Source organism: Mirounga angustirostris, unplaced genomic scaffold, assembly GCF_029215605.1.
Source record: "Mirounga angustirostris isolate CCGP_5_RB_7025 unplaced genomic scaffold, mMirAng1.0.hap1 SCAF_9, whole genome shotgun sequence".
NCBI lineage: Eukaryota > Metazoa > Chordata > Mammalia > Carnivora > Phocidae > Mirounga > Mirounga angustirostris.
In genome coordinates, this window is record NW_026991717.1 from 87,542,052 (window position 1) to 87,567,400 (window position 25,349).

At 36.1% G+C, this 25,349-nt stretch overlaps 1 protein-coding gene across 1 annotated transcript in view; it reads left to right on the forward strand.

Annotated features, from left to right (window-relative positions):
• Positions 1-25,349, forward strand: part of LOC123861542 (uncharacterized) — a 1,204,655-nt gene that overhangs the window by 392,503 nt on the left and 786,803 nt on the right. Inside the window, exon 8 of the mRNA XM_064570981.1 lies at positions 16,889-17,034. The gene's annotated coding sequence lies outside the window, so the exon portion shown is untranslated. The remainder of the gene's footprint in view (positions 1-16,888; positions 17,035-25,349) is intronic.

Genomic DNA, 25,349 nt, shown 5'->3' on the forward strand with positions numbered 1-25,349 from the left:
ATTCATAGCTGGGCATGCAAGAAAGAAATAGAAATCCCCAGCTGTCAGAAAGGGAAATGAAAACCAGAGCAGAATGCATGAGCTAGGGCTATGCTGCTCTGGTGGGGAGGACTGGAGAATTATTGTGTGGGGACAGGACACAGAGCCTTGGGCCTGTAGAAAGAGTGGGACTGGGATCTGAAAGGTACTGAAAATTACTAGGAATCTTATCTCTGCCTGGGTTATGAGTGGGGGTGGGGGTGGGAGTTTCCTGAAAAATCTAAACCTTAAGACTATGTTTTCAACATAATTTTCTTACTGTAAAGTGGTTCTGCCAATTCACAAGGCACTAGAAAGATAGATATAATAAAGTATAAAACTACTTTGATTTTTTGGCATAAATTTTTATATAACTATGAATACATAAATAATATAAAAATAAAAAAATATATTATTTGGCCAGTTTCAGTGAATATTTAAAGATTCTTATTCCAGACTCTTGGGACTTCTTGACAACAGGGGTGTGTGTGTGGGTGTATGTGTTTGGAAAGATAAGGTTTGAGCTGTTTTTAGTACTTCAAAAAATAGTTCTATACATAAGATGGCTTATTTACCAGAGATAAAGTTGCATGGGCTACTAAATAGAGTTTTTAAAAACAACACAAAATATATCAAAACATTGGTTTCATGAGAAGATACTTACTAAAAATTGAGAGCCAAAAGCTTTTAAATCATGAATTAGTTGAAATCAAGTATCTTTAAAGGTGGATACAGGGCAAATCCTATTGTCTATCATGAAAGTTAATAGCACACAATCTCTGTGCATTGTAAAGGAAGCTACTAGGTGATCCTTGGTTTGTAGAGTTGAAAATACACAGAACTATATAAAATGAGTAGTGAGTTGATGATAGAGTTATACCCATCATCCCTGGAGCTCTAATATTATACTATTCCCACCCTGCAAGATCCATCTACCAATGAGCTGTCAATCAGTGGTTGAGTCCATAGAACTCCTAGGACCATCACCTGACAATGAAATCTGACTAGTGTCAGGCATGCCCAAAGCTCCTGAACTAGCTTATCCTCTGTTCCTTTTTTGACAGCCTCAGAATGGAGTTTATTTCCTGAATTTAATGGATTTGTCATAAAACTAATTGAATCTTCCAGATAAAAGAAATTTAGGACAACTTCAATAGTCTAGCTTGTAGCCTTTTTAGATTCCTCAAGACCTGCATATCAATCCAGGTACTCAGAAGACTGGCTGGGATAATTGCAAATCATCCTTATCAGGCCCAAGGTATAAATCCTCTTTGGTCTTTCTAAAGGTTCAGAATTAGGATTTTAGGAAGAGAAGGATTGCAGTAAAAGAATTTGTAGTTGGAGGATCAAATTCTCTAAACATTTTTTTTTTCCTGGAAGAATATCAGACAGCATTAAATAATCAAATTTACTCTAGGACATATACTCAGGCAAAAAAGTGTTTTGCAAATACAACATAATTTTTGAAATGGCAACCAATCAATTTAAGTTAAAATTATTATTTTTTGAGCTTAGAAGAACCAAATACATTCATACTCAAGATGCTATTTTTTTTAATCCTGTAAAGCCATAAAATTAGGCAGGATATTGGGATATTCTTTTTTTAAAGATTTTATTTAGTTATTTGACAGAGAGAGACACAGTGAGAGCTGGAACACAAGCAGGAGAGTGGGAGAGGGAGAAGCAGGCTTCCCGCGGAGAAGGGAGCCCGATGTGGGGCTCGATCCCAGGACCCTGGGACCATGACCTGAGCCGAAGGCAGACGCTTAACGACTGAGCCACCCAGGTGCCCCAGGATATTGGGATATTAAGTGCTGTTAAAATATATAGGCCATTTTATTGCTTAGGCTCAATTGTCTGATCAAATATTTTCATGAACTGACAAGAGGATTTTGGGATTCATATATTAGGATCTAAAATTATATCAAAGAGCACCTGCATCTGAAACCAAATACAGTCTATTACTTCTTTCCCATAGTCAATATTTTTCCTATTGTGAGTGAGAAGAAAACATTGAAGCTTTATAAAATGTACTTTTTCTATAAAATGCTTATTTACTTGGACTTAGAAATCTGGGTATAATCAAATCAGTTGCATTTTTGATAGTTGTTTCTGAAGTCGTATTATGCAAAATCATGATTACTGGAGAATGGGAAAAACACTATAGAGCAATGCTAGTTTTCTAGCAAAACAGATGATTGATGTGGAAAATTGATACCTAAGGATCTAGGGATATTTTGCTCTTATTTATGACTTTCTGAAAAGGCAATTTCATTAGTACCCTTCTGCTTCAAATAAAATAGTTGTACAAAATATTCAGTTTTGAGAACAACTTCCCCTGATGTTTAAAAAAAAATCCATCTGTCAAAGTTTCAGTACTTTTATATTGTTTGGAAATTAGACTCCTAACTCTACAATTGAGGTACTTCATTTTTGTCCTTTATTTGTCTTGGCCACTGAGCTTTCACTTTTTATTTATATTTTCCTATTTTCTTAGGAAATATTGAAGTTGTTTATAAGCAGAGACATTTGGAGATTTAATAAAAGTAAAATAAGTCTCATTTTTTTGCATGCTTGCAGTGGCTCTCAGCCCTGGATACATTTTAGCATGATGAGGAAATTTAAAAATTATCAGTGCTTGGGCTATACCAAGATTAGTTGAATCAGAATTTCTGGGGGTATATTGAGAATAAGAGACTTGGATACTGAGTCTAAAGGGGGCTGGTGACCATGATCACTGCAGTTAATTCTCTATAGGGAAAGAGGCTTTTGACCTCCCTCCGGGCTTTGAACTGAGATGAGGAAACTGCTTATTTGCATTCACTCTCACCCACCTTCCCTTGTGAGTATCAAAATATATGTACAAGACAGCTGACCAGTGTTAGAATCTGTGAACTGATTGAGCAAGAATTAAATCCAGGTCTTTGCTTGTCTTAGCAAAGAATGCTAAATTGCACCAATCCATCAAGGATGTCCCCAAAAGATTTATAAAAAATTCATGCTCTCTTCCTTGTGTGGTATGTTTTAGAGAAGTATTTAGGCCAGATCTTCAGATAATCTCATTAGTCCCTCTTCTCAGTGATATGTTCTCTTCCAGCAGGGATGAATACCTTATATAGGCTTAGGGGTCAGAAAGCACCTGGGTGACTGAGGCTAGTTTTATAAATTCTGTAAGCCTCATTTTACTTGTTTATAAAACTGGATGTTAACTGGATGTTAACTCATATCAGAGAATTATTTAAAAAATTAAATTAGACTATGAAGGGAAAGCACTTTGGCCATAGTAAAAGAACAGAAGATGAACTAATGATGATCTGATCTGCATTTGGTAGCTGATAACTAACCCATTGTTAATACTAATCCAAAGAACATATTTATATTTTTTCTCTCTTGATGCTTCCCTCCCGGGACCTTCCCCCACTTCTGTTATCTAGGTCTATACTTTTTTTTTCTTTGCTTGTGGCACTTTTGTCTATCCATATGATATCTTTTTATATAATAAATTCAAATCAAATTTAAATTATGAAGTTTCTCCCCAACATCATTTACAAAATAAACTATTCAAATTTCATTTGTAGACTTTTATTTCCTTACTCTCTGGTTCTCTGATGGGACTTGCATGGGTAATGTTTTTTTTGGGGGGGTGGGGTCTCTCTGATTAACCATGCTTATAGGCAACATACCCATTTTGCTCATTTAAAAAAGATTAATGCTTTATTTTTGTCAGAATCATAAATTTTCAGGTTGACTTGAAGGTGTTTTCAGGATATATTCTAAGATCCCATTACAAAAAAAAAAAAAAGACTGCATTTATCATTTCATCAAAAATGAGAACTGTGATGGTTTGAAAAATCTGCAAAACAAAACAAAAACAAAACCCAGGAGTGCCATTTGCCAGAGGACTTTTCTTGCTACTTCCTAGTCACATCTACTCCCTGGAAATGCTGAAATCCTTTCATTCCCTTGAGCCTTCTGTATACCCTCACTTCTGGACTTTCATGGGCTGTGCCCTCTTTCTTGACTAAGACCCCTTTATCACTTGGCTATCTTCTAACTCTTTTTCACCTTAGCTTCCTGATCAAAAAGCCTTTTCAGCCTCTTGCCTCTGGAGGAGGTATCCCTTCCAATGACTTCCCTGACACCTTGTATCACAGTTGCATTGTTGTATGACAGTATTGCTTAACTGTTTTCTTCTCTGGACTCCATACTCACAAAGAGCATCATTGTGGTCCAGTGCATAGCATAGTGCTGAGCACATTCCCACTTTAAATGAGAAAACAAAACCAACTTTTGGTACCCTTTAATGACTACATACATTTCAAAGTCCTGTAAAATTAGAGGTGTAGGTGATTGTGTATTTTCAGCATATTCTGTTTGCTTATAGATCTACTTCCATAAGATCTCCACAACAGCAAGTATCCATCTAATTTTATTAAAGCAAACAAAAAACAACTTTCCATGTTACTAATGTAAAACTTATATTTTTGTCTTGTTTTCTTTTGCTTAATACAACTGGTATGTTTTTTCCCCTTGTTTCAGGAGGCATCTTTTCCTCCCCCTGGCTGGTAGATTTGTATTTCTTGCTTTTTTCAATATCTTTATTTTAATCCCAGTGTACCTTTGGTGATATTTGTGTCCCTGCTCCATGATGTCTTTTGAACCTGTTGCTATGAGGTGCAGTAACTTGATTTTGAGATTTCAAGTCCAGCGTTTTAATCCAATGCACTGGACTTACAATCTTAGAATGCTTTAACTACTCTGATGCCATGTTCTCTTCTCTGTTCTTTTCTTGCTGAAGGCATACAGATTTTACAAATGTATTGGGCCTTTGAACACAACCATTCAAGCCAGAATTCTCTGGGATGTACTTTACATATAATCATTTTGGATTAATAAAATAATTCATTTTTGCTACTGACTTAAATATTTTCCTGTTATAATTCTGCTCTTGTTTTCTTTAAACTATTTTGCTAACTAATTTTCATTGATTTTTTTTCTCCATATGCTATTTTTTAAAGAAATCTTGTGCTTACTGCCTCTTATAGTGTTAGAAGACTTGAGATAAAAAGGAGGCTAGCGAGGGTAAACCAGCATTCAAACTCAATTATTTGGATGACAAAATATAAAAATTGTTGAATAAAGAAAAAGCATTTGGGAGTATTGATAGTCAGTAAAATATATGGCAGATTATCCCATGAAATTTTATTTACTAAATAAGTTAAAATGAATAGGTGAGAAACATCAAAAATTAGGTTGAAAATTGGCGGAAGTATCTAACAAACCAGATAATAGTACACATTACATGTTGACGTAGGTAGTCTACATTGTAGTTAATAGAAAGCTCAGCTTTGCATTTTTCATAACCTTTTATGAATATTACAGAACTGGAAATAATGGATGAGAATTTCAGTTTATATGTTATATATAATATATATAATATATAATTATATATATAATTGAATAGCAATATAAAATGCCACTAAAATCTGAACATTTTATGAAATTTTTGTGAATAGCTATAAATATGGTTACAGAACAACAAAGCAAGAGTCAATTTGGAAAAATGGGATTAATGTGAAGAGGATAAAATTTCAGTTATGACAACAAAAGAAATTTAAAGGAAAGGTAGAAACCAATTCTTGAAATGGTCCAAGTTTCTTTTATGCTTCACCTTCTTCCTTGTGATTCCAGCTGAGACCTCAAGTCTTGGTCCCATGCACCTCTCCTTTTACTTCTCCTAGAAAAGCCATCTATTCTGGGGGCTTCAGGGAACACATCTAGGTTGGTGGCTTGCTCTCAGGTCTGCAAAACTAGGTCAAAAGGTTGGTCCTCTTTCTCAGTCCACCAATAGGGTGGAGACTCATTTGGGATTCTGTCTTTATATCAAGCTTAAAACTCTTCACTATTTACCTTATATTTTACACTTAAGGTTTCCCTCGCCCTCCACATATGTGCCTGTTTTTCTGAAGTGTCCTACAGGACTGAAATCTTAATCTTTTAATTTCTTTCTTCATCTTTCCCCCATATCCAATCCATTCCTATAATAGATCCTGTCACTTCATCCACATTGTATTTTTCTCATCAGAGAACTCCTCAGTTTCAAGGCAGTTGCCTTGTGTGAATCGCTGTAATAGTTTTCTAGCAGTTTTCTCTATACCCCAGGTTATCATTGACCTCTTTAATCTTTCTTAACCTTTTTGAGTTAAATTCTTTCTGTCCTCCCGAATATATGATGGACATATTTGTTTCAGTCTAATTATTTGAAACTATTTCCCCTAATCTCACTGAAATGACTAAAATTCATGTATGTGTACACACGCATATGCATGTGTGTGTGGGTATGTGTGCTGTCAGTGCTGTAACAGAGAAATGATTTTGAAGAAATTGTGGAAAGCATAGCAAAGATACGCTTGGGCAGAAGGAAGTACCATTTCATCTATGATTCAACTGAGGTAAAGGAAACCACCAGGCAAAGTAAATGGGCTTCCATAGAGTGAAGTAAACCACGAAAGTCAGACTAGCAAAGGCTGAGAGAATGAATGGTGGGGAAGCAGTTAACAAACAAAAGGCTGGGGATTTTACCAGATCCTAGTTCATTGAGGGAGGGGGTGTTTTTTTGCCATGAAGCTTCCTTTGGCCATAAAGTATGAATATAAGACTGGATCTATTGTAATGGGCTGGTAATAAGGGTGGATAAGGATGTATTGAGAGAGGAGATTCTCCTCTAGCTATCTTCAGTCCACCACAACAAACATTGATTGGCCTTTTTTTTTTTTTCAGGCCTCACGCATAACTGGGACAACATGGTCCCAGTGAACTATAAGAGAGGATAGAAAGCAAATATGTCACCTTGTCAGCCTCTGTAGTAAAAGTGAGAAAATGGAATGTGGACAAAACTGACAAAGCCTTTCCCTGCAGGAATCCAGACTAAGAGCAATAACAGTGAAAGGAATGGAGAAATCTGTCCAAGAACTACCCCCACCACTCCACATAAAAGCACACATCTCAGAAAGATTTGGAGTTCCCCCAATACATATTTTAAGGAAATAAGATAATTCCAGTCTTTATCAAAGTATTCTAAAATATAATTAATGGAAAAGCTGCAGTTTATTTTATAAAATGTTACAGAATAGAAAATTGCATGTGATATAATTTATGAATATAGACAATGCATTTAAAATATTTTTAATAGAATTAAAATAGAATGTAGCCATATATTAAAGAAATACTATGATGAGATCACATAGCGTTCAGTATAATTGTGTAGTATGATTCAATATTAGATTTTTTTTAAAGGTTTTATTTATTAGAGAACATACAGGAATGGGAGGAACAGAGGAAGAGGGAGAGAGAATCCCAAGCAGAATCCATGCTGAGCATGGAGTCCAACTGAGGGCTCGAGCTCATGACTTTGAGATCATGACCTGAGCTGAAACCAAGAGTTGGATGCTTAACCAACTCTAGCACCCAGGCACCCTTCAATATTAGATTTCTATAAAAAACTTTCTAAGGGCTGCAAGTTGCACTTGAATAAATGTGGAGAATGTAAATGCCTAGAATAAACTTACACTTCTTTTGATATGGTTTTAAATACTCCTTTATGTAGCAATACTTAAGGAAAAGCAAACATTTGCTGAGCATTTTCTTTGTACTAGAGACTTCATACGTATAATATTCAGTACTCTTAAAAACTCAAGATTGGCATTATCATGTCTCCTTTTTTACATATGGGGAAACTAATGCTTAGAGAGTTTAATTAGCTTTACCTTAAGTAACATTTGTCAGATCTTGAATTAGATTTTGCCCTCTTTAGAAGTTAAGAAGTTATTAATGTTTCACAGGTGCTGACTGAAGGTATGAGACTCCTGGGTCAGAGACCAAATACCTTATTACTCATACTCATGGCACATGAGCATGGTTGTATGGTTGCTCTTCTACTCAAGTTCCATGGGAGCGATGAGCTACACATAACAGGTTTGTGTTGCAGTTGAGGAATACTGAGCTTGGGGAATCCACTGTGTTTATACCAAGAGTAAGCTAATTTGTCCTTTGTTAGAGCTGGGGAGAGAAGACATTACATCTGCTTTTGAGCAACCAGGTGCATAATAACCCTGAGTAATGGATTGGGTAGTGTGGTCTGGGCCTTGCAGTCTTGGCATACCCAGCAAGATATGCCAACAACCAAGAGGTCTAAGGATGACCATCTCTCCCGATAACATTCACCTCTAAGTTCACTCACCTCAACTCTTACTAATCTTAAATCTTTCACTAATATCTCATGCTTATGAGGAAAATGATTTTTCTCTAAAAATTGATTTTATAAAAATAAAAACCAGTCTTATGTTTTCCTGAATTTATATTCTAATGCTTATCTATATATTGATTTGTAAAGTAAGGAGACAATTCAAATATTTAGAAAAAAGTTTTGAAATTTCCTTGACTTTTCTAGACTGAGTCCAAAAAGGTCATCTAGGATTTATCAATCATGAAGCTGCTCATTTCAAGGAAAACAAAGTATTTTGAAGAAAAGTATAAAAATTCATTTTATACTTCGTGCAATAATGTGCAAGTGCCAAACCAATGGCTATATCACAATATTTAGAAATAAGCGGACATGTGGCTTTGTCTAGATTTAGAGTAATTCACTTTTTAGACAGGCAATATGTCTCTGTTGGTAAGCAATACACTCTTTGACACTTTTCTTAATATCACGTCCAACAAGGTTTTCAGGTAGAAAGTCCTTTCTATGGGTCCAAATCAATTTCTGTAGCTTTTCTAATTAATTTTATTTTTTAAAAAAGGTTCCCTTTTGAAAGAATGTGTCAAATTAGCAATTCAGAGAACTAGTAAAACAAAACAAAAAATGTTGTTGTTTCTGGAAACCCAAACAAAATAGAATTCAGAGGTAAGATCTGCTCATTGGAAGGGTTCTTAGAAACAAAAGTGTTTAAAATGATACTTCTCTCAGCTTTGTGTGAGAAGCAGTAATATCTGTCCTGCTGTTGTGCTTAGAGTCTGTCATAAGACTTATTTTGTCTGCTCAAAGAAGCCACTTTGCTGAGGCAGGAATTTGCTTATCATTTCTATTCTGCAGCTATTATTAGTCCTTTACCTAATCTTCACTTTCTAGTTACTGGCTCTTGATGGCTCGGGTAACAACTCTAATGTAATTTCCGGGTTGCTGTTTGCATTTAATAGGTATTAAATTAAATGTGCAATTGGTCGGCTGGAGATAAAAGTATCCTTGAGCTTTTGGCAAAAAAGCTGAAACATATATTACATTCCAATGGGAGAACCATTAGCTTTAATAACTGGATATGAATTGTTGGCATTTATTATCCTTGTCAGTATGCTAATATTCATTAGATTTTTAATGAGAGGATGGCAATAAAAACATGTCATAGAGTTAAAAATGGTTATTAATTAGGGTATTAAAATGTCCTTATTTATGTAGTTGTGAAGAGGAAAGCTGGTAACTGAAGAAACACTTTGATAGTAAAAACATTTCCTCCATTCCTTTTCCCTCCTGCCTCTTACTAAAATATTACACAAAGAGAAATAGAAAAAAAAAGTAAAAATATAATCACTTAAGAGTGAATATTTAAGACACATCCCTTTGGCAGCTAATATATGGACAGTCCTTGATTTATGATGGGTCAACTTAGGATTTTTCAACTTTACAAAGATGCAAAAGTGATACACATTCAGTAGAAACCATACTTCAAGTTTTGAATTTTAATATTTTCCTGGGTTAGTGATAAGAAGTACAGTACTCTGCTGTGATGTTGGGCAATGGTGGAGAGCTTACAGCTCCCAGTCAGCCGTGAGGCTAAACAACCCATTACAGCCATTGGGTACTCATACAATCATTCTGTTTTGTACTTTCAGTGCAATATTCAATAAATTATATGAGATAGTCAACACTTTATTATAAAATAGGCTTTGTGCTAGCTGAGTTTACTCAATCATAGGCTAATGTAAGTTTACGTTTTTGTTTTAATTCCAGTTAGCATACAGTGTTATATTAGTTTCAGGGGTACCATATAGTAATTCAACAATTCCACATATCACTTGGTGCTCATCACAACAAGTGCACTCTTTAATCCCCATCACCAGTTTAACCCATTCTCTCACTCACTTCTACTCTAGTACCTATCAGTTCTCTACATTTAAGAGTGTGTTTCTCAGGGTGCCTGGGTGGCTCAGTTGGTTAAGCGTCTGCCTTCGGCTCAGGTCATGATCCCAGGGTCCTGGGATCGAGTCTTGCAGCAGGGAGCCTGCTTCTCCCTCTGCCTCTGCCTATCTCTCTGTCTCCCATGAATTAAAAAAACAAAACAAAACAAAAAAGTTAAAAAAAAAGTGCGGTTTTTGGTTTTCCTCCTGCCCCCCATGATCATTTGTTTCTTAAATTCCACTTATGAGTGAAATCATGTTACTTGTTTTTCTCTGACTTATTTCGCTCAGCATTATATCCTCTAGCTTCATTCATGTTGTTGCAAATGGCAAGATTTCATTCTTTTTTATGACTGAATAATATTCCATCATATATGGATACATATCACCTCCTTTATCCATTCATCAATTGATCGACACAGGCTGCTTCCATATTTTGGCTATTGCAAATAATATTGCTATAAACATCAGGGTGCATGTATCCCTTTGAATTAGTGTTTTTGTATTCTTTGGGTAAATACCCAGTGGTGTGATTGCTGGATCTTAAGGGTAATTCTATTTTTTAACTTTTTGATGACCTTCATACTGTTTTCCACAGTAGCTATACCACTTTGCATTCTCACCAGCAGCGCAAGAGGGTTCCTTTCCCTCCACATCTTTGCCAACACTTATTTCTGTGTTGATGATTTTAGCCATCCTAAAGGGTGTGAGGTGATATCTCATTATGGTTTTGATTTGCATTTCTCTGATGATGAGTGTCTTTGGCCCTTTGTATGTCTTCTTTGGAGAAATATCTGTTCATGTCTTCTGCCCATTTTTTAATTGGATTATTCATTTTTTGGGTGTTGAGTTGTATAAATTCTTTATATATTTTGGATGCTAACCCTTTATCAAGTATGTCATTTGCAAATATCTTCTCCCATTCAGTAAGTTGCCCTTTAGTTTTGTTGATTGTTTCTTTTGCTGTGCAGAAACTTTTTATTTTGAGGTAGTCTCAATAGTTTATTTTTGCTTTTATTGCCCTTGCCTCAGGGAACCTACCTAGAAAAAGGTTGCTATGGCTGATGTCAAAGAAGTTGCTACCTGTGTTCTCTTCTAGGATTTTTATAGTTTCAGGTGTCACATTTAGGTCTTTAATTCATTTTGATTTTATTTTTGTGTATGATGTAAGAAAGTGGTCCAGTTTCATTCTTTTGCATGTTGCTGACCAGTTTTCTCAACACCATTTGTTGAAGAGACTTCCCTTTCCCATTGCATATTCTTTCCTGCTTTGTCAAAGACTGACCGTATAATTGTAGGTTTATTTCTGGATTTTCTATTCTGTGCTGTTGATCTGTGTGTCTATTTTTGGCCAGTACCATACTGCATTGATTACTACAGCTTTGTAGTATAACTTGAAGTCCAAAATTGTGATGCCTCTCCAGCTTTGCTTTTCTTTTTCAAAATTGCTTTTGCTATTCAGGGCCTTTAGTGGTTCTGTATAAATTTTAGAATTTTTTTAGTTCTGTGAAAATGCTGTTGGTATTTTGATAGAGATTGCATTAAACCATAGATTACTTTGGGTAGTATAGACATTTTAATAATATTTGTTCTTCCAATCCATGAGCATGGAATATTTTTCCATTTCTTTGTGTCATCTTCAATTTCTTTCATCAATGTTTTACAGTTTTCAGAGTACAGATCTTTTTACCTCTTTGGTTAGGCTTATTCCTAGATATCTTATTATTTTTAGTGCAATTGTAAATGGGATTTATTTTTCTTAATTTCTTTCTGCTGCTTCATTATTGGTATATAGAAATGCAACAGATTTATGGACATTGATTTTGTATCTCACAACTTTACTGAATTTGAATCAGTTCTAGCAGTTTTCTTGGTGTAGTCTTCAGGATTTTCTATCTATAGTATCAGGTCATCTGCAGATAATGAATGTTATACTTCTTCCTTGCTGAATTAGATGCCTTTTATTTCTTTTTATTGTCTGATCGGTGAGGCTAGGACTTCCAGTACTATGTTGAATAAAAGTGGTGAGAGTGGACATACTTGTCTCATTTCTGACCTTAGGTGAAAAGTTCCCAGTTTTTTTCCCATTAAGGATGATGTTAGCTGTGGTTTTTTTCATAAATGGCCTCTATTATGTTGAGGTATGTTCCTTCTAAACTTACTTTGTGGAGAGTTTTTATCATGAATGGATGTTGTACTTTGTCAAATGCTTTCTCTGCATCTGTTGAAAGAATCATATGGTTCTTAGCCTTTGTTTTATTAATGTGGTATATAATGTTGATTGATTTGCTATTATCAAAGTATCCTTGCAACCCAGGAATAAATCCCACTTGATCGTGGTGAATATTTTTTTTTATGTATTGCTGGGTTCTGTTTGCTAGCATTTTGTTGAGGATTTTTGCATCTATGTTCATCAGAGATATTGGCCTGCAGTTCTCTTTTTTTATGGTGTCCTTGATTTTGGTATCAGGGTAAGGCTGGCCTCATAGAATGAATTTGGAAGTTTTCCTTCCTTTTCTGTTTTTTTTTTTTTTTTGAATAGTTTGAGAAGAATAGGTATTAACTCTTCTTTAAATGTTTGGTAAATGGTTATCTTCCACTCTTTCTCAAGTCCAGTGAGTATCTTTATGATCATTTCTTTAAATTCTCTATCATCTATGTTACTTATATCTGTTTCACTTAGATCTCTAGCCACAACCTTGTCCTGTTCTTTCACTTGGGACAAATTCCTCTGTCTTCTCATTTTGTTTAAGTCTCTGTGCCTGCTTCTGGGTATTAGGAAAGTCATCTACTTCTGTCCTTGAGGGTAATGGCCTTTTGAAGAAGAGGTCCCGTAGTGCCCTGCTATGTAGTGTACCCTGTACCCCAGGGTCTAGCACTTCAGGGAATGTCTCTAATGTGTGTTGCATGTACTTTGCTGTTTTGTCCTGGCTGCTTCATCCTTCAGGCTAGTTGCCTGCAGAGGCTCTCTTTGCCTGTTGTGGGCAGTGTTTGGTTCCTGGTCTGAATGTAGAGCTTTTTAACTAGGTGTGCTCTGGTCTGCTCATGAACTGAGACCTGTTACCACTGCCTCCAGAACTGAGGCCCTACAAAACTCCCAAGTTGGGAGACACAGTGTGAGCAGGGGTTTGGGCTGATCTTCTGACGGAGGGGGCTTACTGTGCTGGGACTGAGGCAAGAGTGATTGGCAAGGGCATTTCCACTGGAGTGCACGGGGGCAGGGCTTGGTGTAAGCAAGTTAGGCAGTGCTGGCGCTGCACTTGTTCCCAGAGTAGGCTCTGTGTTTATTCTAAAGAGTGGGGAGGGAAATGGGTTGGCCAGCTCCTTTGTTCCTGAGAGGTGTCTCTGAACACTACCTCTTAAGGAAGTGCTCTGAGAAGAGTGAATAATGTCCTCACTGTGTGCCGTAGGTATTCTTCAGATTGCTCTTTCTATACTGTATGTCCTCAGGCTGTTCATCCTGCCCTCTCTCCAGGAGCTTCCCCGAAGCCTCTGGGCTCCCACTGAGCCAAACCCCCTGACCTTTAGAACTCCAGACAAAGCCTGGCTGGTTGCCAGAATTCAGAATTCAACCCCTCTCACTTTCCAAGCCAGTTGCTCTGGGGAGTCATCTTCCTCATGCACTCCCTTCTGTGCTAGTCTATCTTCTGTCTTTCTCTGCTACCGTGGCACCCTTTCCACAGTAGCTGCTATGATCCATTTTTCTCCCAGACCATGTCTCCACACTTCTGTCTTCTTTAATGTGGCCTCTTCTCTACTTTTAGTTGTGGAGTTTGTTCTGTAGTCTTCAGGTCAATTTCTGGGGTATGTAAGATGATTTCATAGTTTTCTAGTTGTATTCGTGGGGTAAGGCAAACTTAGGGTACTCCTATTCTGCTGCCATCTTCCCTACTCCTAATATAAGTTTTCTGAGCATATTTAAGGTAGGCTAGGCTAAGTAAGCTATGACGTTCATAGGTTAGGTGTCTTAAATACATTTTTGAGTTAAGATATTTTCAATTTCTGATGAGTTTATTGTGATATAACCCTATCACAAGTGGAGAAAGATCTGTATATATGATGCCAGACAAATGCAAGTTTTAGCTATGTATAAATAAAACTAATACAGCACTGTATAGTTTTAAATGAGAAGACATGCAGATTGTAAATGCTTCTCTCTTAAAAAACTGTATAGTGTAGTTTTAGGGTATTAAACCATAATAAAGTTGCCAGAATTTAAATCCTGGCTTTGCTACTCACTGGCCATGTTATTTAAAGTCTCTGAATTTTCATTTATCAGTAAAATGGGAATGGCAGTTAAGTGGAATAGTAAAGCATTTAGCATATTCTGTGGCATAAAGTTATCTGTTATTATTTCTAACCAAGTAAACGAAGAATGATGCCATGTTTAAAAGCACAGCTTCATACTCTAGATCTCTTAACTACTTTTGGCAAGTCTGTTCATTGTGGCATATTTTGCTAAAGCCTGTTTGGAACCTGGGTGTCCACACTTCATGCATATCTCTTCAGTGTTCCACATAAATTAAACTCAATGACCTCTATCAAGTGCCATCTTCTGGGGTTTGTGCCAGTTGTATGGGATACAAAGATGAATGAAAAATAGCCTCTGCCCTCAAGGAGACAATTACTAGCATTAGCCAATTCAGTAATTTGGACTTTGTTCAGCCTTTACTGACTAGGTTTGGTTTGCTTAAATGAAAAGTATCTAATTTGTCACTCACTTCTGCCCAACTATAAAATAAATACGTATGTAAGTTACAAACTTTTATATTCCTAGAAATTCCAGTGTCATTTCTTTTTCCCCTATGGCATATTACAAATATGTGTACAAATGTGTACAAATATGTGTACAAATAAAACTAATATGTTCTTATTTTTCACAATAGAATGATGAGTGGGGAACTTTATTTTTTACTAATAGACTTTATTGTTTATTTTTTTATTTTATTTTATTTTTTTAAAGATTTTATTTATTTATTGACAGACAGCGAGAGAGGGAACACAAGCGAGGGGAGTGTGAGAGGGGAAGCGGGCTTCCCGCTGAGCAGGGAGCCCCATGCTGGGCTTGATCCCAGGATCCTGGGATCATGACCTGAGCCGAAGGCAGATGCTTAATGGCTGAGCCACCCAGGCACCCCATAGACTTTATTTTTTAGAGGAGAAAATTTTCTACAGCAAATTGAACAGAAGGTATAGAGATTTTCCAAGTATCTTCTGTCCCTACACATGCATAGCCTCCACCATTATTAATAGCCCCCACCTGAGTGGTACATTTATTACAACCCAAATTGATACAGCATTATCACTCATAGTCCATAGTTTGCTTTAGGGTTCACTCTTGGTGTTGTATATTCTATGGGTTTAGACAAATTTATAATGACATGTATCCGCCATTATAGTATCCTACAGAGTAGTTTCACTGCCCTAAAAATTCTCTGTGCTCTGACTATTATCCATCCCCCCCCTCAATTCCTGAAAATTACTGATCTTTTCACCGTCTCCATAGATTTATTTTTTTCTGGAATGTCATATAGTTGGGATCATACAGGATGTTGCTTTTCACATTGGCCTCTTTCATATGGTAATAGGTATTTGCATTTTTTTCATGTCTTTTCATGCCTTGGTAGCTCATTTATTTTAGCTCTGAATAATATTCTGTTTTCTGGATATACCATGGTTTGTTTATCCATTCACCTACTGAAGGATGTCTTTGTTGCTTCCAAGTTTTGGCAGTTATGAATAAAGCTGTTATAATATCCTTGTGCAGGTTGTCTTGTGTGCGTACATTTTTAACTCTTGGGTAAATACCAAGGAACATGATTGTTGGATTGTATGATAAGAGTATGTTTAGTTTTGTAAGAAACCACCAAACTGTCTTCCAAAGTGGCCATACCATTTTGCATTCCCAGGAGCAATGTATGTAAGTTCCTGTTGCTCTATATCCTTGCCATTATTTGTTGATACCAATGTTCTGAATTCTGGCCATCTTAATAAGTTGTGGTGGTATCTCATTTTTATTTGCATTTCCCTATTGACATATGATGTGGAGCATCTTTTTATATGCTTCCTATCTGTACATCTTCTTTGGAGAGGATAAATGGGGAAATTTGGGATGCTTAAGTAGCTATGCCTTTGTTAACAGTTTTAGCCCAAGTTAAGTTTTAGCTATGGTGTACATATAGATTGATAACACAGAGTTGCCAGCTGATCACAGACATCAATCCTCAAGCCCACATCTAGAGTCAGACATACCTATGATTAAATCTGGCTCTTCCACTTATGGTTAGACTTTGGACAAATTGTCTAACTTGGTAGCCCTTGGTTTCTGCACCTGTAAAATGGATAATGATACCTCACAAAATGGGTGTGAGAGTTTGGTAAGATTATTATAAGATTATTATAAAATGTGCTTGGCACAGTTCTTGATACATAGTAAGTATTGTGAAGTTCATTCAGAGAAGAAAATTATCTTTTTACCTTTTTATTTTTTAAGGAATGTGACAAGCGGTGTTGATGATTGAAGGGTCCTTCTCAGAAACAATTTGTCTTTAATTCCTCACCCTTCAGACCAATTTAGAGGACATCAACAAAAGTGGCATAATAGTATGAGATATAGAAGTGTTGATTGGAAATGTAACATTGAATGATTGTTTCATGTAGCCCAAAATTTATACCACATGATTTTTAAATTTTATAGGAATATTAACAAATACATTTGAAATCTTGGAAGACCAATGTATGAAATACCTATGGAAGCATATGGTAATGAGTCAAAAGAATGAGAGTAGTTCAACGGATCCTAACACATCTGTATTTATTAAAGAAAAGGAATGACCACACAAGGTAAGATATGTTGATGTTTCTTTCTAAATGCATGGAGAACTTTCTAAATGTTGAAAGTTTTGAATGTGTTGTATCAATAGGGTTGGCTACTTTATTTTTTTTTCTTTTTATTTTAAAGATTTTGTTTATTTGACAGAGAGAGACACAGTGAGAGAGGGAACACAAGCAGGGGGTGTGGGAGAGGGAGAAGCAGGCTTCCTGCTGAGCCGGGAGCCTGATGTGGGGCTCGATCCCAGGACCCTGGGACCATGGCCTGAGCCGAAGGCAGACATTTAACGACTGAGCCACCCAGGCGCGGTAGGATTGGCTACTTTAAAATCTAAACTGATCCCTTCAACATCATCTACAGAGCCCCTCCCTGAATTCTTAGCCATATTAGCTATTTGCCATGGCTCTTCCACACTAATCTTCACCCCCATGTATCTGTGGAAATTCCCACCCATTCTTTTGAGATCCTTCCTGGAATCCTTAGCTGATCTTTTCTCATCATTCCTGGTAGAGCGCCATATAAATCGTCTCTTATACCTTGCACATGCCCCTATTTTAGCAGTAATATTAATAATAGCTACAACTGTTTTTTTTTTTTTTAAGATTTTATTTCTTTATTTGACAGAGAGAGAGACACAGAAAGGGAACACAAGCAGGGGGAATGGGAGAGGGAGAAGCAGGCTTCCCGTGGAGCAGGGAGCCCGATGCGGGGTTTGATCCCAGGACCCTGGGATCATGACCTGAGCCGAAGGTAGACGCTTAACGACTGAGACACCCAGGCACCCCGCTACAACTGTTTTGTAGACTTATTATATGCTAGGCATTGCATTCAGGATTTCACATATTTTCTCATCATTCCTTGCAAGAATCCTATAAGAGCAACCTGAAAGAGCTAGAGTGACCCATTCTGGATAGTTATAATCTTATAAACAGCACTGACCTTTTTTTCAGGGTGTAAAAAGAATGCTTGAGTCAAATCTATATACTGCAGGTATAGGAAGACACTTATGCACATGTAACTTATGTAAATGATGCACTTAGGAACAAAGTATAGTCCCTGGTCATGAGGAACTTGTATTCTAGGAAGAAGTCCAGACAAATGAACAACTGTTAAGTTGAAATGTGAAAATTGTCCTTTTTGTGGATCAAAACTGGTCAAATATGAGCAATTTCTTATGATTTGACTTCACATTATATGATAATTCAGGGTGCAGGAGCATTGAATGTTTGCTTTAGGAACCTAATGAAAATAAGACTAAGAGAAATGTTTCTATGCAATTGTCTATTTTACAAGTGTATATGAATTTAGTATTAGCAAAGATTTAAGTGTTATGATAACTATTATTTATTTTAAAGGAGGAATATAAAACTCTGAAACCATAGTGTTTATTTTATATAACAATAGAATATGGGAAAAAAGTGATCCGTGTCAAATGTTTTTGTTACAAAAGATTTGTAGGTTGAAATCATCATTTGATTTTCGTATTTGTTCCTAATATGCTACATATTGAGTTTTAGTGAATTCCAAAGGAATAGTAGTTTTCAAAGACTATTATTTTATACACACATAAATTTTACATGTATATTTATAAATTTTTAAAATTTAAGGGGGGGCAGTAGCCATAAGAATTTCTGTTCTTCCATGGGTAAAAAGGTAAGTTTAAGCATTCAAAACTAAGATATTGTGACTAATATATTTTATGAGCATATTTTTTCCACATAGCTTTATTAAAAGATCTTTAATTTACCTTTATTAAGGATTTTTAGGTAAAGATAATACTTAGATAAGAAGACAGTGGTAAGAAGTGAAATGAATTGCTCTTTATCTAATACAGTTGAAATAAAATTTGACCAGGGCAATAGCAGAATATCTATGTGAAATATTGAATGTTAATAAAACAGTAGGAGACAAATAGAATTTCCAGAGGTTAAAATGGTACAAACATAGTAATTTTCTAAGCCTTTCAAAATTACATCAATGCTGAGGGAATATTCTATAATAGATGAGATTTTGCTCATAAACTTAAAAACCATAGCTCTGTATTTGATAGTATAACCATAGTATCCAGCACTGGCTTATGCAAAAAAAAGTGCTCAGCCAGTAGTTGTTGCATGAATAAATTAACAAATGAAATATATCAAAGCCTGGACTTTTAAATCTAATGATTAATCTTTTTAAAAATCAGAAAATCTTTGCAGGCATGAAGGCATTTGTTATATTTGTGGAAACAAGTCAGTGAAGATGAAAATTCTTGTTAGAGGAAGGAATAAAAAAAAAGAAAGAGTCTAAGATTAAATGCTTAGTTTTATTCATTCCAGTGCACATTAATGAGTATGATCAGATTCATGTTAAAGACTGCACATTTTATTAGATTATTAAAAAGTTGACAAATAGTTCTTTAATCTCTTATAATTCATGGATATGCTAAGAAAATAATATTTGAGGGAAAAACAGGCAACTTCTCAGGTTTTAACTATAGCAGACTAACCAGAGTTATAGGGAGAGTCAGAGGCCCAATGGGATGAGACTGAAAAGAACTTGGCTTCACTTCATCTTTTGATTAACTTTGTAATCTTGGACCAGTGGCTTAAAACCTAGACTCTCTCAGCTGCTTCCTGACTCCCTTAATCCAAATATTGCAAAGATAAATGTAACATACATTTTTACATATTATATTTACCATAAGAAGAGTAATTCTTTACTAAACTAGGTGCATGTAAGAGAAGTGAAATTCAGAGTTGGCTAAGAAGGTACCTAAGAAAATGGTAGACTTCTAGTTGTGCCTTGTATAAAATTTGTAATTATTTCTAGACCAGAAGGCCTCAGTCACAGTGTATTCTGGGAACTCAGCAACAGACCTGTTGAAAGAAGATCAACAGCAGGGAGGAGAAGGGGTTTGTCATAATACAGCTCTGAGGCTAGCCCTTCCAGAAGTTGACATCAAATGGAATCATAAGATTAAGTTTGGCAATTTATAGAAGAGACTTGGTTTTGAACCAGGCTATTGTCAATATCAAAAGGGTGGGACCACAGGATGTGTGACCTAGGGCAGATGTTAATACTGTGGTTCCATAAATATCCAGGAATTTTTCAAAGATAGGAAATTCATGGACCTTGCCCTTGAGTAAGGGGAGTGGCAAGATCCAGGTAGGGGGTCAGGCACTCAGCCAAATATGGGTTGAGGATGTTTAACTGTCTCATTCATGTTGGGTTTGGTCATATGAGTTATTTTGATCTATGAAAGGCTAGCAGACAGGCACAAGCAGAGCTTTAAAAGTTCTTGCCCCATTTTGTCCTCTACCGATCCCCGAGAAGATCCCCAGGTAGTGTTAAGTTATCAGTCTATACCTTAGATTGAACATCTATAGTGCAGATCTGAATCCAATCCATAGCCTGAGCAGGGCTTTCCAGCCAGCTGAGCCCAACCCAAGTCAGCAGAACCACAGTTAACCCTCATCCCTGTGCTTTTGGGAATACATCCTGGGGCCATAAACCATTGAATACTGGATGGTCTTTTTTTGCAGCATATTATCACAATTACCAAAGAGTGTGTGTATGTGCATGTGTGATTTCCTCTCAAAGTCTATAACATTATCCCTGAGTATTAATACTTATTAATATGAATTTTTTAAATAATTTTTCATTATCACCTGTTCAGTGTGTGGCTTTCTCAATCCCAGTTCACCTGGCAAAAACACCAGGGGAAAAGGTCTTAGTTTAATTCCCCTTTAGTTAGTCCTCTTGCTATTTCTAACAGATTTCATCAAAATACAAATGTACTTATTTACCCTATAAATCCCACATGTAATTAGCTCATGCATTTGCTTTTTGGAGAAAAGGACCAGTCAGCCCATGTGTTTTAGTAAAAGCACCCGAGGAATTTGTTTTCTTAAGAACATTTGCTGGACAATCTTTCAAGTAATTTTTACCCAGAAGATATTTTCACATTTTTATAGCACTATAGGAAGCAATTATATTCTGTAGGAAAAGGTGGTAATCAAAACCGTTCAGTATAATACATAAAGCCTAGCCAACATGCGGATCCTTGGCACATATCTGAACTGGATATGCTGATGTGTTTTTGTTTGTTTGTTTATTTTAGCAGGACTGTTTCTGAATTGGAAAATTTTATTAAAAACATGGATAATTTCTCAGTGAGGGTGAGAAAAGATGAATTTTAAATTGATTTGTCAGTTCTTTCTGTAAATTAAATGTCTACCCATGGTGGAATTTTAAAATCTTTTAACTTTAAGTTAGTTAACTGTACTAGCTTCTTTATATCAATGCAGTGAAATTTTTTTTCTAATTTCCAGTATATATCATAAGGTGATTGTCATTTATTATTTAATCCTTATTGTATCTAAAATTTGTATTTTTCTGAAGATTTTTTTTCATTTTAAATAATACTTGTAGTCAAACTACTCTCCTTTTACTACTAAGAAAATATAATCAATAAGGTGAAATATTATTGCATAGAAATAATAATGATAATAAAAAATAAAACAGTTATTGAAAGCCTACTATGTATTACATATTCTAAGAGTTTTATACATATTAACTCAAATATCCTTCATAGTACTAGATAGGTGCTATTGTTATCCCTATCTTATAGATAAGAAAAATAAGGTACAGAGAGTTTAATTAACTTTTCAATGTTATACAAAAAGTAAGTAATAAAAGCAAGATTCCAACCCAGGCAATCAGGTTTTAGAGCTTGGATTCTTAACCATTTATATTAGTTAATTACTAATGTGATAACTCTAAAGATTGTGCTAATTACGATGTTCCTTGGTCATAATTTCTCATTCAAGTCACTGGAGCTCCTAAAATTCATCTTTAGTAACTAGCAAAGATCATTTTATTGGTATAGTAAAAGGGCAGAATATTGGCAGAGGATGAAATATTATACTTAGAGGTTGGTAACCTAAATCTTAAGATGCTTGGGACTTTAAACCTTACTACTTTTTTCCAGTACCCTGTGGGAGGGAATGATCAGAGAAATGACAGATATTCAATTTTGAATATAGTGGATGAAGTGCTTCAAAATTGGGCACTTTCTTATATTTTAATGATTTATATCAAGCTACCAAAAACTCTTAAATTTGATGAATGGTACTTGAAGTAACAGGATTGTCAAGTTACAACATCAAGACTAGAAAAAAAAAATTCTGTAGGCAGAGACCATATGTGCTATGTAATTTTGTAACAACATGAGAATAAATATTGCTTGCATACTTGGTTGATCAAACATTTGTTCGGACCTCATTACTGTCAGCTATTAGGGGGTTATTCAACATAAACCCCTCCATCTCCATGACTGGCTAGAGAAGCTTTGGTAGTAGATCCATTTTATCAAATGTGGTGGTTAATGCCATTTTGGAAATGAGTACCTCAGCATGTGAAACATTTATTGGAAAGGCAGATCTTGGTATATTCCTGAAACCGATTCCATGTTATATAAAGACTTTAATTCAATTCAAAATAATGATGGGACTTACTAGTTTCCTCTTCAGAGCTCCAAAATTCTGCAGAGCAAAATAATGGGATCAGAGAAGTCTATTTATAACCAGGGCTTGATGTGAAATAAAATTGGACATTTTGGACAAAGCAGAATTCCATCAGGGGTTGAACACAACCACAATTATCCTTTTTCAGAGTATTAGAATATTCAGAATATTTTAATTTAAAGCAAGAAAAATCACAAAACTAGATGGTTAAAGAGTAATCAAGAGCCTATTAAAAAGATAGGTCAGCAAGTTAATAGTGCTGAATAATAATATATATCTCATTACAGATGACCAACTATTTCAGTTTGCTTGGGTTAAAAGTGAGGGCTTTGCTGGGTTGTGAGACTTTTCAGTATATATTATAATACATAGTAGCCATGAGAATCTCTATGAATAGTCACATGTATTGTATCCTCCCCCCTACCCCTGCCAACGTTTTTTTTCTCCTCTATTGACTGTATGAAATAAAGGAAGAGAATACTTTTTTTTTTTTTTAAATGTGTGTGGGGTTTTCTGCCTATACTGTGCCTAGTGTTGAGGATAGCTAAGTCCTTACCTTCAAGATACTTATAACCTCAATTAGTTGAAAATTTTAAAAAACTGAAATAAACCAAATAAAGATGCATAATCTATAAAAACACTGAATATGAAATTGCACAATTCTTGCTGTTGATGTTTTTTTTAAATAATATAATTCCCTCTGGCATTTTTTTGTTGACTACTATTGAATAGCCAAGCAGATGAGAAACATTTATGTCTTGTCTTTCCACTTACTTTACCTCATATTCTCAGTGAACTCATTTCATTGACTTGGGGTTTTCCAGATCCAGTTTAAGTCCAGTGATATTTTAGCTGTTTTGTTTTAATGTTTTATTCTGCAAAAGATATTCTGGCAGGTTTTTTGCCAACTTATTTTTAGAGTTTTATCCCCTTGAGTATGATGAATGCTATTATCAAGGAAATAGTCATATTAGATAAAATTACTTATAAAATGTTGGGTTTGGAGAAAATACCCACATACAAACACAGGAGAGGCTGTATGCATGGCCTTCAGGTGGATGGTGTGAAAAGCTTTCAGCAGGTGTGATGGCTTGGGATGACTATGTGATGGCTTGGGATGACTATGGCAACTGAAACTAAATCCACTGTTCTCAGGCTGCTGTTTTTGTTTGCCCACTTGTTCTCGAAGCACTCACTGCCCTCTAAGTGCTGTTAGTATTACTGCTCCATGGTTGATTTTTCATGGGCAGATTGTATCTCAGAATATAAATCAAAGGGCAGGGCATACTTGCCATCAGTTTGCTAATATGCTTGCTTCTTGGCTTTATAAGGTAAAGATAAATTTGATTGTATTCATGACCCGCCCCCCCATAGGGAGTTCTAGCTTTCCCATCCCCACATATATTCTCTTATAATATTTTCCTCCTTTCCTCCTTTCATGAATAAAGTTTACAATGTTTTGAGAAAATACTGTGGAACTTCCTAAAGATTCCTATGGATTTTATAAGGAAATTAAATGGTTTTCATTTTTACTACTTGTTAAGTATTCTCCCTGGGGAATCCAGAGATCTGCAAATACATTACACCTATGCTAAAATTGTACCTTTTAAAAGCAATTAAAGATAGATGGTAATTATGGTAACAGATGATGCCAATGATGAAAGTAATAACCTTAGTTTATTGAAAGCTTACTATCACCCATTGTTCAAAGTATTTCACATACATTATTTTATTTAATTGTAACAGCATTACTATCGTTATCATTTCTACTTTGCAAATGATGAAACTGAGGCTTGCCAGTTTAAATGACTCTCTCAAGGTCACCCACCTTGTGTGGGCCTGCTTCAAAGCCTAGATGGAGATAAAGGAGCCTCTGCAACCATCTCCCAAATACAGGGTCATGGATATGGGAGGAACAGCTTTCATTTAGGAGTGCTGCTGGGAAGGAAAGCCTTGTAGGTTGCATATTAGCCCAGAAGGTGAAAGCAACATTCACTGAAGTGTAATGCTGACCATAGAATGAACACTCCTAAGTGTATGAAGGAAAGTTTTGAGAGGAAGAAAAGTGGGAAGTTGAATCAAGGGGATGGGGAGAGAGCCCAGAGTATTTTGTGGATGTGGATACTGCTGGGGGGGATTGCTTGTATGATGACTAAGGATATCAGGACTCTGAAGCAAGGTGTATTTAGCTGGCTGTGAGTTTTCCAAGAGGAATGTGTAATGGAAATGAATGGGAAGAACGAAAAACTCTGGGGTTAGCTTCCACCTGATGTGTGCTGCTGGATCTTAAATTCTAAAGTAGAGATCAGAGGCCCGAATTTTAGTGCTGATGCTGACTGGGGGAGGGCCTAGTAATCAGAATCTGGGCCTCTGAAAGCAGAGGACCACGACTCAAGTTTTGTAAATCCTCATTGCAGCATGTATGTCTGGGTGGTGATGTGTTTTCATGGGATTGCATGGTCCTTGTGTGCTGGGAATTGTACTTTACTAGGGATAAAGAGTTCTCTTTGTAGGGTGAGGAGTCATTGAAGGCAAAGGAAAGTAAAATCTTTCACAATTCGAGCAAAGGAAGGTGGATGACTGGGAAAAAATAATTTTGACTTGCCACTCTAGTGTCAGCAACTTTTTTTTTTTTAATATTTTCTTTATTTGACAGAGAGAGACACAGCAAGAGAGGGAACACAAGCGGGGGAGTGGGAGAGGGAGAAGCAGGCTTCCCGATGAGCAGGGAGCTCGATGTGGGGCTCGATCCCAGGACCCTGGGATCACGACCTGAGCCGAAGGCAGACGCTTAACGACTGAGCCACCCAGGCGCCCCA